An 18,228-nucleotide genomic window follows, 5' to 3' on the forward strand; every position below is an offset into this window, starting at 1 on the left:
AAGAGCATACAAATTAACCCAAACACTAATCACCAACACAACCAATTATTTTCCAAACAAAACATAATTTATTCTACCTATAGATCATTATCTTCTTAAAATATTTATTTTGTTGATTAAATCATTTATGACACAAATTTTCATAATATATTAATTCTTTAAGGCAATTGTTTATAGGGCTGTCAAACGTGTCGTGTCGTGTCGTGTCGTGTTCATGTCAATATTAAACGGGTTGAAAAACCCTTTACCCAAACCTAACCCATTTATTAAACGGGTTGAAAACCCTTGACCCAAACCTAACCCATTTATTAAACGGGTTACCCGTGTAACCTTTTAACCCACATAATATATAATAAACTAATTAATATTCAACATAATAATTAAAAAGACATACATCATTAACGATACTACAAGAGATTAAAGCTACTGATTTTGGCAAAAAATACCGCATGAACATAAAGATAAATGGTTTTAGCAACCCAACCAATACATAAGAGTTGTCTCAAGTCCCAACCTTCAAAATGACAACTTCTAAAACATGCATAAGTACTTAAGTTCATGGATTACATATATGATTAAGTCTTAAATAAAGAGTAACTGAGTACTATCTAGAAACCTCTAAAGTGGAAAAGTGAAATGTAAAAAAGTTAAAAAAAAAAAAAAATTATTTGTCCGCCAAATTAAACCGCCAAACAATCCCCAAAATTTAAGTATAGCGCCAATGCTTTCTACAACCAGTAGAGTACAAGTTTAGAATAATGTTTCAAAAAAAAAATTAGATTAAAAAATCCAGGTTTCTTTTTCTACTTAATAACCGGGTTGAGCGTGTCGAGTTCGTATTAACGGGTTGTCGTTCAACCCATTTACATAATTGGGTTATGCGTGTCAGTTTCGGGTTGAAATTTCAACCCAAACCTAACCCGTTTAATTACGTGTCGTGTTCGTGTCGACCCAATTATTTAAACGGGTCGAGAAATCTTGTCCCAAACTTGCTTATTTCGTGTCGGGTTCGTATCGGGTATCGTGTCGTGTCAGCTTTTGACAGCCCTAATTGTTTATATATGTTGTTTTTTTTTAGCATATTATGTGATATTATAATATAAATAAATGTTATTTAATTTTTATGGACTTGTTGTTCGGCCTGTCCCTAATATGTCCTTGTCATAGTTGGTATATAAAATTATACACTTTGTGTCATTGGGCCTCTAACTAAACCCCCAACACTTATTCTATATCGGTGTCTTCAGTGACTCAATGACCATGGGCCTAAGCATTTAGCTTTCTTATATATACACAACTAACTAAGATCTTGGAATTGGGCGGCTTCCTTTGTTTATTATCTCATATCAAATGTCCAACAAGTCAAAACAAAAGCCATAACATTCAAAGTGTTTATTGGTTAATCAACTGCTTGACTATTTTTTCATATCACCATCTACATTTGGGAGGTCGTATCCTCAAAGACTTATTTCATAAGCAAATACCGTGTACCAAGGATCTGAGAAACATCCTACACAACACATACATAATATTTCAATTAGTCCAGATATAAATCAGTTGTGTATTGAACAATTCCATTTCCAATTCCAGAGATCTACTATACAAATTTATACAGTATTTTATAACAATTCACAAATTAAACTACAATACTCCTAATTCACTATATAATTTTGAAATTCTATTGTACCTAATTAATCTATTTATTTACATGTGATGATTTACACAAATAAACAAAGTTAAATACTCCTTCCGTCCCAAAAGTTCGACCCTTATGGCCTACTTTTAATCTCAAAATGATCGACCCATTAGCATCAAAATATCCACCAATTTGCAACAATATTTGTGCAAATTTAGTTTTCCCATATAAAATTTTGTTTTTCCATATACTTTTATAACTATCTCTCTAAACTTTTTTACAGACCCCTTGTAAATTTATCTTTCCAATATTTTATTTAACTTTTTAATACCCGCAAAATCAACCCAAAAAGGCTGATCTTTGGGGACAGAGGGAGTCACGATTTTACATAAAAAAATCCAAGGTTTTGGTAAATCAGATGCCTCAACTCATTTTTACCAAATCAAATAATGCTTCATTTTTCCCAAATCAAATTATGTCATGTGTGTGCCCATTAATGAAATCAAGTTATGGCATTGAAAGTTTGTTGACTAACGACATTGAATGTGTGGTATAGTCCGTGAAGTCCAACTATGCAAGCCTATTCATATGTGGATGCTTAGTCAAGAGTAGTAATCCAACTCAACAGGGCAATTCGACAATCATAGCCTCAAATTAATAGGTTGAAATACCATAAATGACCTTAGATTGACAAAGTTTGTCAATCATGAATATTAACATGGAATTCCCCTAATTATCATCCTATATGTTACCCTAATATGCATAAAAGTAACCCAATACAAATAAAATTATCTACGCTTTATTAGTAAGGAATCACATTTTAAATGACTAAAAATCAATTATTAGTGATTGAATGTAATTAAATTACCATTATAAAACTTTTCTTATTATCTATATATATAAAAATTGTATTATGTTTAAAGTTACCCAAAAAAAGGCAAAAAGTTACCTTAAAATTAGGTGAAAGTTACCCTTATACTGCTCGATGTACAGTAATATTAGTGTAAACCGGGTGTATACAAAAGTTTTCCATAGTATAGATATATTAGTATAGATGTTGGGTGTGGCACAAATTTTTAGGCCCATTACTTTGATGGAGTTTTTAGGCATGTTTTAGAATTTTCCAGAAAAATCAACTAAAGTTAGTTTTTGCACATATTTTATCTAAAACTAGTTTAAGGTCCCGTGCAATGCACGGTTTTACTTAATCAAATTATGAATTACAATGTTACTATAACATTAATATATTTATATATATATATATATAAAATTAAAACAAATACTTGAATTTATCAACAAAAAAAAATTAACTTGAATTAATATTATATTGTTATCAAAAGTTATTGATTATTAAACATTAAAAAAACACTCAAATTTAATAATTATACTGTTTTATATGAGAATAAAATTTATGTTAATTATAACCCGTGCAATGTAATTATATACCCCATATTTCCCTATTTTGTTGGCATGTTCTGACAGGCACAATATTTTATCAATATACTTATACTAAAGGATGACACTTGTCATAACCTGGTTAAAAATTTTCCCTCCAAAAGGTTTTTTTTTTTTTTTCCTTTTTTTTTCAAAGCTTCTTAGAGATGTATTTAGTTTAATACTTACTTTACAATAATATTTCTTTTCAATTTGGCAAGTATATTCATTTTTACACATTCAACAAAGATTTATATATTTATTTATTTTATGACGGGAACAAAGTCATATAATACAATAATGTAATATTATCTATAACTTTGTAATGTAATCCATGGTTATTTTTATTAGTCGTGCATGCATTTCTTCCTCTGTTTTCTTTAAAAATTCAAAAAATTGTAATTACAGAACTTTCATCCTATTTTGCAATTTAATATTATTTTTTATAGTAAAATAATTGTATTAAACTAATGATAAATTTTGAAATTACCGTGCATGGCACGGGATCTAACCTAGTAGTATACTATAACCGGAAAAATATTTTATACAAATTTAATTGACTTAACTTTTATGACAATTAATAATTAAGGCTTTTTAATTTTTGTTTTATATATATGTTTATAGTTATTGAATTGTAGCGTTATTATTATAAATAAATCAAAAAATTTATAGTAAAAGCTAAAGTGTCTAATCCTGGTTGGAGCAAAAAAAAAAAACTTTCAAGGAAAAAATACATTGTAGAATGATACGAAGTATAGGATTAGTACATTATTCTAATTTAATATATTACCTTATATGTTTGTTTATTATAGAAAAATACCTATTATAAAAAATTATAAAAAATATGCATATAAAATATATTTCGAATATGAATGCCAAATTGAAGGTCAAATATTATAGATGATATAAATTGATATTAATGAAGATTTTGTACAAAAAAAAAAAAAAGGAAAGAAAAAAATGGCGGAAAAACTTTTAATAAGAACATGACAAGTGTCATGTCAGATTCGCTTTTAGTATTATGTAATTGATTATCTACTTTATCGTTCTAGAGAATTTTTGACATTGGAAACAATTAGAATTCATGGTTCGTGAACATTCTAGAATATTATGGATATAAGAGTACTAAATAAAGAAAGTTTTGGTATTTCAAAAAAATAAAGAAAGTTTTGAAATTACAAACCATTTCTTTCAACTTCCATCTACAACTATAAATATAAGTCATGGAAATTCAATCAAGGTACATACACCCACAAGAAGTCATACTTATACATAAGCCTTTTTACCCTTCTTAATTGTATACAATACATCGTACACCTTCTCTACTCCACTATTCTATCTTTTTGTAATAATCTTTTTTGAGTTCAACAATTCTTTAGACTCCTATTTTTATTTAGTGGATTTATTTCCACATTAAATATCTTGAGTCCATTTCTTTCACTGTTTATCTCAAATGCTTTCCTGCTTTTGCTGTGCACTCACCAACCCTAACACTAAATTTGTATCTAGTATTTATTAAATACTCAAATGAGCATTATGTATGTGTCTTCTCCTAACAAAACCAATATGTTTCTGTCACAAAATAATTGATATTAACTTGAGCAGACCAGGATTATATGCTTTTCTCTCTCTCTCATTAATTCAACATGAGACGCTAATAGAACAACTCTTATACGAATTATCATATACTTATTCTCATAACTTCAAAAAAAAAAAAAAAATAGAGGAAAAAATAGTGGAACTAAAAAAACAAAGAAATAATATTAAAAGGTGGCATACTTTATTAGAGTTTTTCCTTCTCAAAGGTATCGATTAGATTAGGTTTACTATAACACTAATTCAAAGGACTAACTTCTCCAAGGCCTCGACTAGATTAGATTTACTACGACACTTATTCAAAGGAGTAGAATTTGGGCTCAATCATTTTATTTTGGGATCATTTTTAGAACTAGGTAACATTTTTTTTTAATCAGGGTAGATTTGAGCTATCAAAATTTTATCATATGTATACACTTGGGTGCTAATACACCCCGTCAAATATAAGGGTTATAAATAATGCGGAAAAAACATTGTATACAAATACAAAGTACACGAGCATACTAGGTTTTTTTTCAACTTTCTCGTTAATTTAATGGATTGATGTGTTTTTTATACAATTTCATTTTTATTGTTAAGAAAGAGAAATTGAGTTTATATAGAATAAAATTCATAGTAATAAATTGAAAATTTCTTTTTTGAGAAAAGGTATTTCTCAAATTCTAAATTTTATTTTATTTTTTTTTTCTATTTTTGTGGAACGATTTCCCTAGATATTGTTTAAATCAAAATTAATTCCTACTCTACGTCATTTTAAAAACTTATTCTCTAAATAGTGTCCACGTAGGATCGGGTATTAGCTTTGTAAATTTTTTTAAGGGTAAAACCACAATTGGTGACAACGGTTATACATAGTAGATCGTACACACGTACTTTACCACATCTGACATCTCCCCTGTTTTCCACTCTTCCCATTTCTCTCTCCTCAGGTCTCACTGTTATTTTTCTTTTTCATTTCAAACCTTTTCTTTCTTCTTAGATCTTCTCTCTCCTCTTTCTCTCTCTAAAACACCGGTTTTAATTTGTAATTTTGTATTTATTTTCTGAGTTATTTCATACAATTTGATATAATCTCACTATTTTTTGGGTAATTTTGTTTTGATATAATCATACTATTTGAAATACAAGTTTATTAAGAGTACAAAAACATTGAAACCAAGGCTGACTTATGATGAAATTGAAGATGATGATGATGTTGAACTTGAGTAGAGTAGAAGACGACGGAATTCATGGATGAAGTTGAGAGCTTGGACACCATTGGAATTGCTGCGAATTAATATCACTATTTTCTGGGCAATTTCATACAATTATGAATTATTCCCATATATATATATATATATATATATATATATATATATATATATATACTTCCTGTTTTGATTTTAGGGGAATATCTCAACATCGATCAACCTCAAGAACTTTAAACAATTCTGTAGAAAGAACATAAATCCGCTGCCAACAATTGCGGTTTTGTAAATATAAAAGCGCTATCGTATCAACGGGTTCGTTTGGCATTGTTGTGATTTTCTGTTTTTTGGTTTTTTGTTTTTTAAAAGTATATTATATATGTCACATAATGAATCAAAAATTATTTAGAAGTATTAAAATTATGATAATTTTGAAAACTGACAACAGAAAAGTGGAAGCACCTTTTTTTTGTTTCCTGTTTTTAGTTTTTAGTTTTCAAAAAAACAGGAAATTAAAAACTAAAAATGATGCCAAACAAGCCCGATATTGCGGTTTTACACCGAACCAAAAAAAAAAAAAAATAAAGAAATACAAAGCTAATACCAGATCCTATGTAGACACCATTCAAGGAATAAGTATTTAAGGGAGGTACTAAATGCAAGTATGATCAATTAACCTATACTAAAAGCGAACCTATAGTGACACTTGTCACGATGTCATTAAAATTTTTCCCGCTTTTTTTTTTTTTTTTTTTTTTTTTTTTTTGCAAATTTTAATGACTTTCATATTATATATCCTATAATAATACTTATTTCCATTTTGACAACATATATAATCCAATCATACTCAATTAATTTTTTTTTTATTATTATTATTTTAAAATATAGTTTACATACTAGAAATCTTTTAGTTACAAATATACTAACATAGATTATAATTAAGGTATTGAAATATATCATTATCCAAGATTATTATAATATAATCAATTTTTTTTCCTCCAACTTAAAATTTCTTTTCATTAAAAATAGAAAAAATTACTTTGGTAGCATACTTTTTATATATAAATCTTAAAATTATACATAACGTTTATAAGAAAAAATGAACAAAGTCATTTTACTAAATTATACTCCTCCGTTTTTCTTTATAAGTTATAAGAGTAGTTGGATTTGCACATTTGTCGAGACACAACTTTGACCATCAATACCTTTAATTAGACACTACTATTTTGTTACGTATATTTTTTTTTTTGGTTAAAATATAGTTGAATTAACACTATTCTTTATAATTTTTGTTGTAAAGTTTAATTATGACCGTGCATGGCACGGGACTTAACCTAGTTTTACCTAAATGCAGGACAAGTTAAATTTTGTCAAATTTTATTATTCCAAGCTTACCCTTGTTTTAAATTTAAACCCACACCCATCAAGCAAGTCCTTAACTATTTTATTTTAACATTAAAAATGTAAATATGTCGTAGACCCATAATCTTCAACCATTATGCATCCTCAAGTCCTCAACTTACAAATCTCAGTTAATTTACATGAACTTAGATTGACACGACATTTAATTTGCCTATATTCAAATTTTCATAGCCAAAGCCATGTTTATCACTAAAACTTTTTGATACCTAGATTCTACCTACTATATTTGTAAAATTCTTCATCTTAATACTGACTTTGATTTCCGAGCCTCTTCACCGCCAACTGCAATGAGAACCTAGGGCTCTTTGCCAGAGCCGGCTAAGGCCCTGTGCATCCTGGTCCTCAGCACAGGGCCCCAGATAGATAAGGGCCTCATAAACCAAAAGCCCAAATTTTTATATTTGCTTTAAATTAGCTTTCTCATTCAAAGCTGCAGCAATAAATTACCAATTAATCAAATCTTTAAATATCTGTTGAATTTACCAAAAATGTGCTTGATTACTTTTTCTCTTTCCAATTTCAGATTTTAATTACAAACCTTTTGCATTCTAACTTACTCTCATCTAATTATTCTCAATCAATTTGCTATAAATTATATTTGAAGAATATTTTCTCATTTCCTTATTTTTTTTAAAAAAAACGTTTACATCTTTAAATTTTTTTCAATTCTTGAATTAATGAATTCCTATGAACTGAAAGTCTGAAATTTTTTTCTATGCTTTTGGATTGTTTGGAAAAAGAAAGCCACCACTCCAATATACCAAGTAAGCGAACAAATTGCATACATTTTTCTTTTTTTTTTTCTGATTTTTTAAAGGTTGAGATCAATGGCAAAATTTTAAGCGTCAAAATTATTGAGTTTATTTGGTACTTCATTTGGCAGATATAATAATAATAACGATAATAATTTGAGTATTCTATTGCTTTTATTAGGGCCCAATATTCAAGATTAGAACAGGGCATCCAAAATGTATAAGACGGCCCTGCTCTTTGCTACCTACCGGAATTAATTACCAGGACTCTTTACCACCCTCGGAATTAATTTCCGGGGCTTTCTACCATCTCTTGGAGTTATTTTCCGGGACCCTTTGCAACCTACCGGAGTTATGTTCCAAGGCCTTTACTACCTGTACTTTGCAGAGTTTAAGAGCATGATGCATGAACATCTCATGTCTGATGAGTTTGGGGATTAATTATATTATTCACCTTCTGTAATTCTATATCCTCTTCCATAAAAAAAAAGTTTTATTTGGCCTAAAAAAAAGGAAATTTTGACAATTACCACCTTCTATTATGTCCATTTTAGCAATTACCACCTTCTATTTTTTATTTTGAAAATTACCACCTTCTATTTTCAAAAACATCAAAAGTTACCACCTTCTTGACTCCCAAGTACCACATGACGTCATTTTGGGCTCATTCTTTCCCTTTCCTCCCTATTTCCTTCACATTTCTCATTCTTAACTCGATTCTAATTCCCCCTCTCACTTTTTTTCCCCCAAACAATCAAAAACACTTCAATTCACTCCTCCAAATCAAAATTGACGAACAATTATTGGTGGTTTGGGGTAATAAAAAGTGAAAGGAGAGATGAAAATCTAAATAGGAATGAGAAATGTGAGGAAAATAGGTAGAAAAAGGAAAGAATGGGCCCAAAATGACGTCACGTGGTAGTTGGGGGGCAAGAAGGTGGTAATTTTTGATGTTTTTGAAAATAGAAGGTGGTAATTTTCAAATAAAAAAATAGAAAGTGGTAATTGCTAAAATGGACATAACAGAAGGTGGTAATTGTCAAAATTTCCTAAAAAAAAGTATTTATTTTGCATTTTTTTTTATTATCAAATCACCAAAAAGATGAAACTTTGAGATTGGAGATTGGAGAATCGCCTTCTCTAATTTCTATAATTTTTGTATGTTCTTCCCCAATTTTACCGGATAGTGTGTTTAACATTTTGATTGTAATGATTGTTGTAGTTGTTTTGTTTGTCGGATTTGGAGTTATACCAGAGTTTGGATTGCAGGCAACTTTTTCTGCTTTTTTCTTGTTAATTTCTTGATGTTTCTTGTCACTCTTCCTGTTGCCATCTATCATGCTAGATTGTAAGTAGTTCATGAATTGACTTACAGAGTACTTAGTTTCTGAAAATGTCTCTAAACCCAAATTAGAAGGTGGATTGGGGATTCGTTCAATGAGGCAAGCTAATGCTGCGTTCTTAGCTAAGCTAGGTTGGAGGTTGCTTACGGGACCTCAAGCTCTTTGGGCTCGGGTGCTTCGAAATAACTATTGCCAGGGTCGCTGTGATGTTAATATGTTCAAAGAGAAAGCAAATGCCTCGAATCGTGGAAGGGCATTGTGAGCAATGTAGATGTGCTCAAGAAAGGGGTAAGTATGGCTCTTGGTAATGGCAGGAAAATTCTGTTTTGGAGGGATAGGTGGGCTGCAAAAGTGCCTCTGATTGAATTAGCCGATCCCATCCCTCCTGCAGATCTTCAAGATGCCACAGTGAATGAATTCTGGGACTTGAACACAGGGTGGAGACTTGAATTCTTTGCTGAGTTTTTGCCAAATAGTGTGCTGGAGGAGTTAACTTCCTTTGAAGTTGTCGAAGATGAGAGTGCTGTAGATGAGGTTTTCTGGAATGGGGCTGCATTAGGTGGGTTTACTATTAGTTCTGCTATTGATATTATTAGAAACACGACTCCCATTAGCCCTGAGGCGAGACAGGCGTGGAAGTGTGTGTGGAAAACACCAGTGCCACAAAGAGTTCGTATGTTTATGTGGCTTGTGATGCATGATCGAATTATGTCTAATATGAATAGATTCTTGCGCAAACTTACTAATGATCCAAGGTGTAAGGTGTGTGGTATGGCTGTCGAGGACACGGATCATATCTTGCGAAAGTGCCCTGTTGCTACTGCAATTTGGATGAAGCTTGGAGTAGGCGTCTCTAGTTTAGATGCAGATATGTCGTGCAACGACTAGATTTTGTTTAATATAGGGACTCTCTCTTCTGAGGTGGGGGAGCAGAGGGCTATTGTCTTTGCTTTAACTATATTGTGGCTTTGGCGGTGGAGAAATGAACGAGTGTTTGCAAGAGAAGCTAATATTCCCATAGATCAGATTGCATTTCTCATGGCTAGGGTGGGCGATGTGAAACGTGCCTTGGACAGACCTTTGGGAAGGAGTTCTGATGGGAGTCATAAGCGTAAGGAGGTATTTATTTGATGGGAGGTCTCTAGAGTTGGATGGGTCAAGCTCAATACGGATGGGGCATCGAAGGGTAATCCCGGGAGAGCTGGAGCTGGAGGCTTGATTCAGGGGGGCTGATGGTGAAATTCTTCAGGTTTTTGCTTCTCATTATGGGTTATGTACGAATAATAAGGCCGAGTTGCTGGGGGTTCTTCGAGGGCTTGCGGTGGCATGGAATGCGGGGCATAGAAGAGTTCTTTTGGCAGTGGATTCGGAAGTAGTGGTTCGAGTTTTGGTGGAGGATTTCCCTCCACACTCTCCTTTCATTCATATCATTCGTAAGTGTAAATCTCTTATCTTGCGTCATGGTTGGGAAGTGACGGTGAGTCATTGCTATAGGGAAGCCAATCGAGTAGCTGATTGGTTGGCGAACAATGGTGTCAACTCTGATCAGAAGATAGTGATTTTTGAGGTGATCGCTTCGGATCTTCGGGCCGTTTTATTGGAGGACTTGTGTGGAGTTGCTCGTGCAAGACTTGTTCCTAGGAATAGGGCTTAGCTGAGTTTGGTGTTATTTTTGTTTTTGTTTTCTTCGTTTTGGTTTTCTTTTACTTTTGTCTGGTTTGTTTTGTTTTTCCCTTAGTTTCGTTTCTTGTATTTCTTTTTTGGGGTTTTTTCCCTCTCTTTCACCAAAAAAAAAAAAAAAAAAAAAAAACCAGAGTACTTAGTAATAACTATAATGGAATAAGTTTGGGTTTATAAAAAAAAGGATAATATAGGCTTTAACATATTTAAGTGTTAATTTTTAAATCCCGCATTTAGGTTATTTTATATTGCATTTAGTACTTATGGTCTTTTAAACGATGAAAAGTATGAATTAATTTTGATTTAAACAATTTCTAGGGAAATTGTTCTATTTTTGTGTTATTTTTAAAAGTTGAAGATGATGTTTTACCTATACTTCCTTCATTCTTTTTTACTTGACCTATGTCTTTTATCATGCTTGGCAATGTAAAATTTTAATGATCAATAATTTTACTTGTCCATAAGTAAAAATTATAAAAGTGATATATTATGATAGGACTTCGTAAGACGAATTCAAAAAGATATCACATGAATATGTTTTTTCTTACATATTATTCACAAAAGACGGTTAAAGAAGGGGTGACAAATAGTGTAAGTCAAAGTGGGTCGAATAAAAAAGAACAGAAAAAGTATATATTATGATGAATGTTTTTTTAATCATAATGTCTTGGCCTGGATTCATATTCATTTTTTAAATTGAAATGGAATATGTTATATTGTTATTTGGGTCTACTATATGTTCTTTATTACAAACCATGCTCTTCTAAGGTATTAAGATTATAATGTTATTTGGATTTTGATCAATAATAAAAAGTATGTTATTTTTACTTAAATAATATGTTCTTCTATGTTCATGTTCGTTTGCTTTAAACCTTGTATTATTTTGGGTATTATACTTGTTTTATCATCATTGTCTTCAATAATCATCTAATTGTATAGAATTTTTTTTTTTTACTTTTACCACCAAAAAACACAAAATTGTTATTTACCACCAACCAAAACTTGTAATACTTTTATTTACCACAAAAAAATCTAAATATTGTTTTTTTTACCACCTACCATCAAGAAAACTAATAAATAACGGATATAAAAAAAATTCATTGATTTTCATGCGCAACACAATTATGTAGGTTTAGGAGGCATTTTGGAACTATGGGTCCAATTTGAGGTTAGAATTGACGAAAAATAATCGGAAATGCCACATGCAAATTGAGGTATTTTTAGTAGAAAAAACAAGGCATTTTCGATATTTTTTGTCAATTCTGATCACAAATTGGATACAAAGGCCAAAAGGCCCTCAAAAACCCTTAAAGATCATGGTTTTGGCCCGAAAATCGAAGAACTTTTTAAAAGATGGATATGGATAATATGATTACAGATTTTACTCAGATTAAAAATCTTGTGGAAAAGGATATTGAGCAGGTAATCTCTTATTTTCTTACATTTTTTTTCCGTATTTTTATGCTAAAAATATGATTGTTAGAGCTGTAATTGTTACTATTAGGGAAAATTGAAATGATTTGAGCTTAGTAGGAGCATTTGATTTAATTTCATCGATTTGTGAATAATTTGGTCCGAAGTTTGATTTCTAGTTTCTCATCTTCTGTTTTATTTTAATTTAATTACGAGGTTGTGGATTTAGATTGGACAAGTAAATGTCATGTTTTGTTTGGCATTACCAGAAATGTTAAACAAAAACAGGTGATTATATTTAGAAAAAAAAAAGGGCCTAACTTCGTTGATTCTGCTGCTATGATGGACTAGGAAGTTCTCTTTGTAAGCAACTAAGCACTGATCTCACGGCTTACAAAATTAAGCATTAAAAATGTGTGAAATAATTCATGATTATAAATTTCAATATTAATCATGCATAAAATATAAGAGAAGTTTAATTTCATGACAACACTAGATGAAGCCCGTGCGATACACTGTTTGTTTGATTTTTTTGTTTAATGTTTTTATTTATTAATTTATTTTTTTTTTTTTTTGATAAAATTTGTATTATATTTAGATAAAATTCCTAATATTAAAAGATAATATTTAATATTTAATTAATCTAAACTTAAAAATCTCATTCGCCAATTTTGCTTATGTGGCATTTGAATTATTTAATTCTACAATAAATTAATAATCTCTTATTTAATTGGCTACTACTAAGATTTATAATCCTACATGGCGCGCTGAAAAAATTAGATCCTACGTGGCTCTTTAAAAACTCGGGAAAAACTCCCCTTTAAATATATAATATACTAGATGAAAGCATGTGCGATGCACGGTTTTTCATATATAAATCTCAAGAAAAGATACTATTGTATTTGATTATTTTACTATATAATAATTTCAGAAAAAAAAAACACATAATAATTTAATTAAAGTGTTATTGCCTATTATAAAAGTATAATTTTTTTGTATATGTAATTTATAATGCGACTTTATTTATTGTTTATTTGTATTTTATTTGTGTTTGTTAGTTATATATCAATTGAATTTAAAAATATGAATAAATTGTAAATATGATATCTCAAAAAAATGTAAATATGATAATTTATTAGTTACATATTAGGATAAAATTTTTTATGTGAAAATATATTTTTTTTTTGTTTACATATTTTAATCCTAAATCATTATTGGTTGGTTTATAAAATAGAAATATTAAAAAGTAATAAAAATATGTATACAATTTATTTCTATTTCTTCATTCACACCCATATCTTTTCCATCTAATAAAACTGGATAAATAAAACATATGTTAACAAAATAAAATTTATATAAAATTAAATTTATAGTCTTATAAAATAAATCAATATATTTATCATGAGTGATTTTTTTTTGTGAAATTGATTTAAAAATTATAATTGTACAAAATCAAAGCTATGAATTGAAATTTTTTATTAGTTCCCAATCGCCGCTAAAAATTAAGTTAATTTGATGCTTGATTAAGCTACCTAAATCACAAAAAAATATTTTAACCATAAAATTAATTATTAAAGACTAAAAAGGTATATAAAAATATTAACAAATGTAAACAATTTATACAGCTATAATACCTCCTCGTACTTGAATTTTTCAATCACTTTTGCCCAAATTTAATTCTCTGATTAAATTGAATCTGTATGTAAAAACAAAATTCAGTGAATAAAACACAAACATTATAATCATTAAGTATTCCAAATAAACACAATGTAAGCAATAATCAAAAATAAAAATAAGAATTAAACTAAGAATTACACAACCATAGATGACCTAAAACTGACACAAAACTCTCTTAGAGGCTTGGAGACATCGGAGAAAGACCGGGTGGTTGGTTTTGTATTGATATGAAATTTTATTGGTGTTGTAGGATGTGTCAATTTATAGTGGTCGGCATAAAAAAAATATTATTTTAATTATTATTAAGGAAGATTTTTTATTTCTTATCATAAACACTGTCAAGATTATCTTAGTTATATAAATTCTATATCTATAGATGATTTTTTTTTTAAAAAAAAAAAAATAGATAATTTTTATTTTTTAAAAAAATTAAATCCTTATAAATCGTTGTTCGTAAAAAGATAATTTTAGTTTTTTTTTTAAATAATTTCGTGGGAAAATTCCATAATCTCATTCGTCAGTTTTACCTAGGTGGCAAGTAAATTTTTTAATTCTAAAATAAAATAGAAATCTAATTTTTCATTGGTCGAAAATATACCTTTTCTTACGTGGCGCTCCCAATGCTCTCGAAAAATGCCTACTTTATTTATATATATTAGATTAGATTAGATTTATTGGATTACTTGGACATGTATACTGATTTGACACGATCTATGTATACATATACACACACTTCAAAGGAATAAGCTATTTAATTTTAATTTTACCATTATTTCATATATAAAAGAAAGTGTGACAATAATTTTGAACTTATGAATAAACAAATGTCACGTTGATCATGGAGTTATGGGACAGAAGGATTGAACTATTAACCCTTAACTAGGCTTCTGACCCGTGCAATGCATGGCTTGTTCATAGAAAATTGCATTGAGAGATGAGTGAGGAAATACTAATAAATAATTACGAGTGTAATATGTAAATGAAAACATAATTAACGAAATACAATTTTTGGGACTTTAATTCGAAATGAGACTTAATAGAAAGAAGATGGAGGGACTAAAACCAAAGAGGGAAAATAAAAAGGTTGAATTAAAGAGGGGACGGAGATGAAGATGAAGTGTTTAATGAAAGAGTTAAGAAAAATTGTATAATTAAAAATAAAACATGTAAACGACATGTGACACGTTGAGTTCGTTGAAAAAGAAGATAGAGAAGTGGAATAGAATTAGTTTTCTTTTTTAAATACTAAGTATAGACTAACTATAGATTAAGTGATTTGAATGAACTATCTCTCATACAAAGTAATATCACATTGTTATTTCATAAATTTCATTGTTGTAAAATCATATTGCGTTAGAAGTTGAAATGCCAATATATATGAATTTTAGTCAGCAATAATAATCATAATTAGCTGATCCTTTGAAGAACTTATTTAAAATATAGGTAATCAACTATGACAATTGTAGTCACATAATCAAGCATTTTTTTTTATTTTTATTTATTTATTATATATAGGTAAAATTGGTAAAAACCACCTTTTATGTTCAACTTTTTTAAAAAACCACCTTTTATGTTTTTTTTTTAATTAAACCACCTTTTAAGTATCTAAATTTTTAATTGCACTACCCCTATTTCAATCATGACGAAAAAATTAACTAAAACGTCAAAGGGGCCCACAACTTGTGACTTTCAATTCGCTCCTAAATCATGTATGTTTTTCACCTCCAAAAACATTTGACCCTCCCCTTTATATATATGCATGACTAAATTGAGTAAAGCTCTAAAAAAACCAAACTTAATTTTGCTGCAAAAATTAAATTGTAGTATTTGTTTATTCTCAAAACCTAAATTGAGGTAATTGAAGTGGATGGTTGAGATGGAAGGGAAAGATTTGCTATGGTTGATGATTTGGAAGTGGATGGTTGAGATACAATATGTTAGATTTGAAATAGGGGTGGTGCAATAAAAAATTTAGGTACTTAAAAGGTGGTTTAGTTAAAAAAAAAAACTTAAAAGGTGGTTTTTTCAAAAAAGTCGGACAAAAAAGGTGGTTTATACCAATTTACCTTATATATATATATAAATTTGTGTATGATTAGTATCTCTAAGATATACGATTTTTTTATAATGATTGTTATATACTAAGATGTACATATTAGGTTAACCGTACCGTTAAGCCTACGGTTAACTGCTAGAGCGGTTACTTAAAAATACGAATCGTAACCATACCGTTAAGAAACGGTTAACCATTTCTTTACGGTATGATTACCGGTTAACCGTTAACCAATAAATAAATTATAAATCAATATTTTTTGCCTTTCCAAGAGTTTCAACTCTAATACAAATTTTGATATAAACAAGAATAAGCTCCAATTAATTGATTACAAATCAATAAAAATTATTTTAGGGTTAACTTAATTACTTAATAATACTTCTCTTTTCCTTAAAAAATATATGTGTTGCTCAAAAGTGTGACTGTAACCGTAACCATTAACCGCTATATTTAACGGTTCGATTAACCGTAACCGTTTATTTGTAACGATACGATTAATTAACCTATAAAATGAGTCAGTTATACCGGTTAACAGTTATGGTTTTTTTGCACAACCCTACTAACAACATAATATCTTTCGAGTATGTGCAAACTATTGACGCAATTTCTATCATACTCTTTAGAGTACCATGTACACGGTACTCCAGGTTTTATAAAATTCATGTTATTTTGATGTTAACTCTTTGTTACTTCAAATTATATATATGTTATTTTTAAATATATGTATGTTATTTTGCCCTTTTTCTCATTTATCTTACTCCCACACTCACTCTATCTTCCTCTCAGTGACTCAAACAAAATCATACACTTTCTTTCTCCTCTGTTCTTTCAATTTCTGGGTTTTTGAGGAATCAACGTCACTCTCACTCTCTCTCTCTCTCTCTCTCTTCCTCTTACTACTCCAACTCTAAATCATACACACTTTCTCTCTCCTCATTTCTTCTTCAAATTTTTTGGATTTCTTAGAAATCAATTGATTTGAAGGTAATTAAAGTGTTTAAATGTGTTTATGTCCAGGAATTTAGTATCTTCTAAAGTGTTTGATTTTCTTCACGATGCTTTAAAACTCAACAATGCTAATGTTATTAATTTTGATGTGAATTTCTTATTATTTCAATTTATATATATGTTATTATTAAATAAGGACATGTTATTTAATGTAAATAAAAAATAGCATGAGTTGAGGTTGAAGTAATAAATAAGTAAATAACATATTTTGTAACAAAATAACACAACATTTAAACAAAATAATATAAAGTGTGCGCAAAATAACTCAAATATATTGTATATGGAGTACCATGATCCATAGTACTCCAGGAATATATAATACTAATTAATTCGTATTAATTTAGGAATGCGTGATAATTCTCTCTAGGTTTTCTCCTTGGGAGGGTTTTTTTGGTTCCCTCTAGGGTATTACCTTGGGAGGGTTTTTCTAGCCTCCATTGCTAGATTTTTTTTGGTTTTTTTTGAAGGTTTTCATTCACTCTTTTCCTTTTCGTTCTTTCTCTTTCTTCTCTTCTCTTCTGATCTCATTTGTAAATTTTTGTAAGGGCTTCCACCAGTGTTTTTACCGATGGTAATCCCCAAAAAAAATTTTAATTGCTTTCAATAAATGGATCTCATCTTTATGATGGTGTTTATTCAACTAGGGTTATTTTCTTTGTTTGTTCGTGTGCTAAAGTTTAAAGATTTAGAGTTTCATCGTCTTCGAAAGTATCTAGAAGGTCATATGAATTTTTTCACCCAAACAACTACTCATCTGTGGATCTCAAACCGAATTAGTGCTAACTCACAGATTGTATTGCTTCGAATGAATTTTTTTATTAAGGCGATCGTTGATCGAATCTGCGATGTAACTAGTTATAAGGTGATATGTACTTGAGTTGGAATTTTAGATTTTATAGGAATTGTTTTTAAGTGCCGTTTGACTATCTTTTATTAATGATTTTTTTATTCTCATAAAAAAAAAGAAAAAAATAAAAAAACTAAAATTTTGTAATTTAAGTGTCAAAATTTTAAATGAATTAATTAT

Source organism: Chenopodium album, chromosome 24, assembly GCF_948465745.1.
Source record: "Chenopodium album chromosome 24, dcCheAlbu1.1, whole genome shotgun sequence".
Taxonomy (NCBI): Eukaryota; Viridiplantae; Streptophyta; class Magnoliopsida; order Caryophyllales; family Amaranthaceae; genus Chenopodium; species Chenopodium album.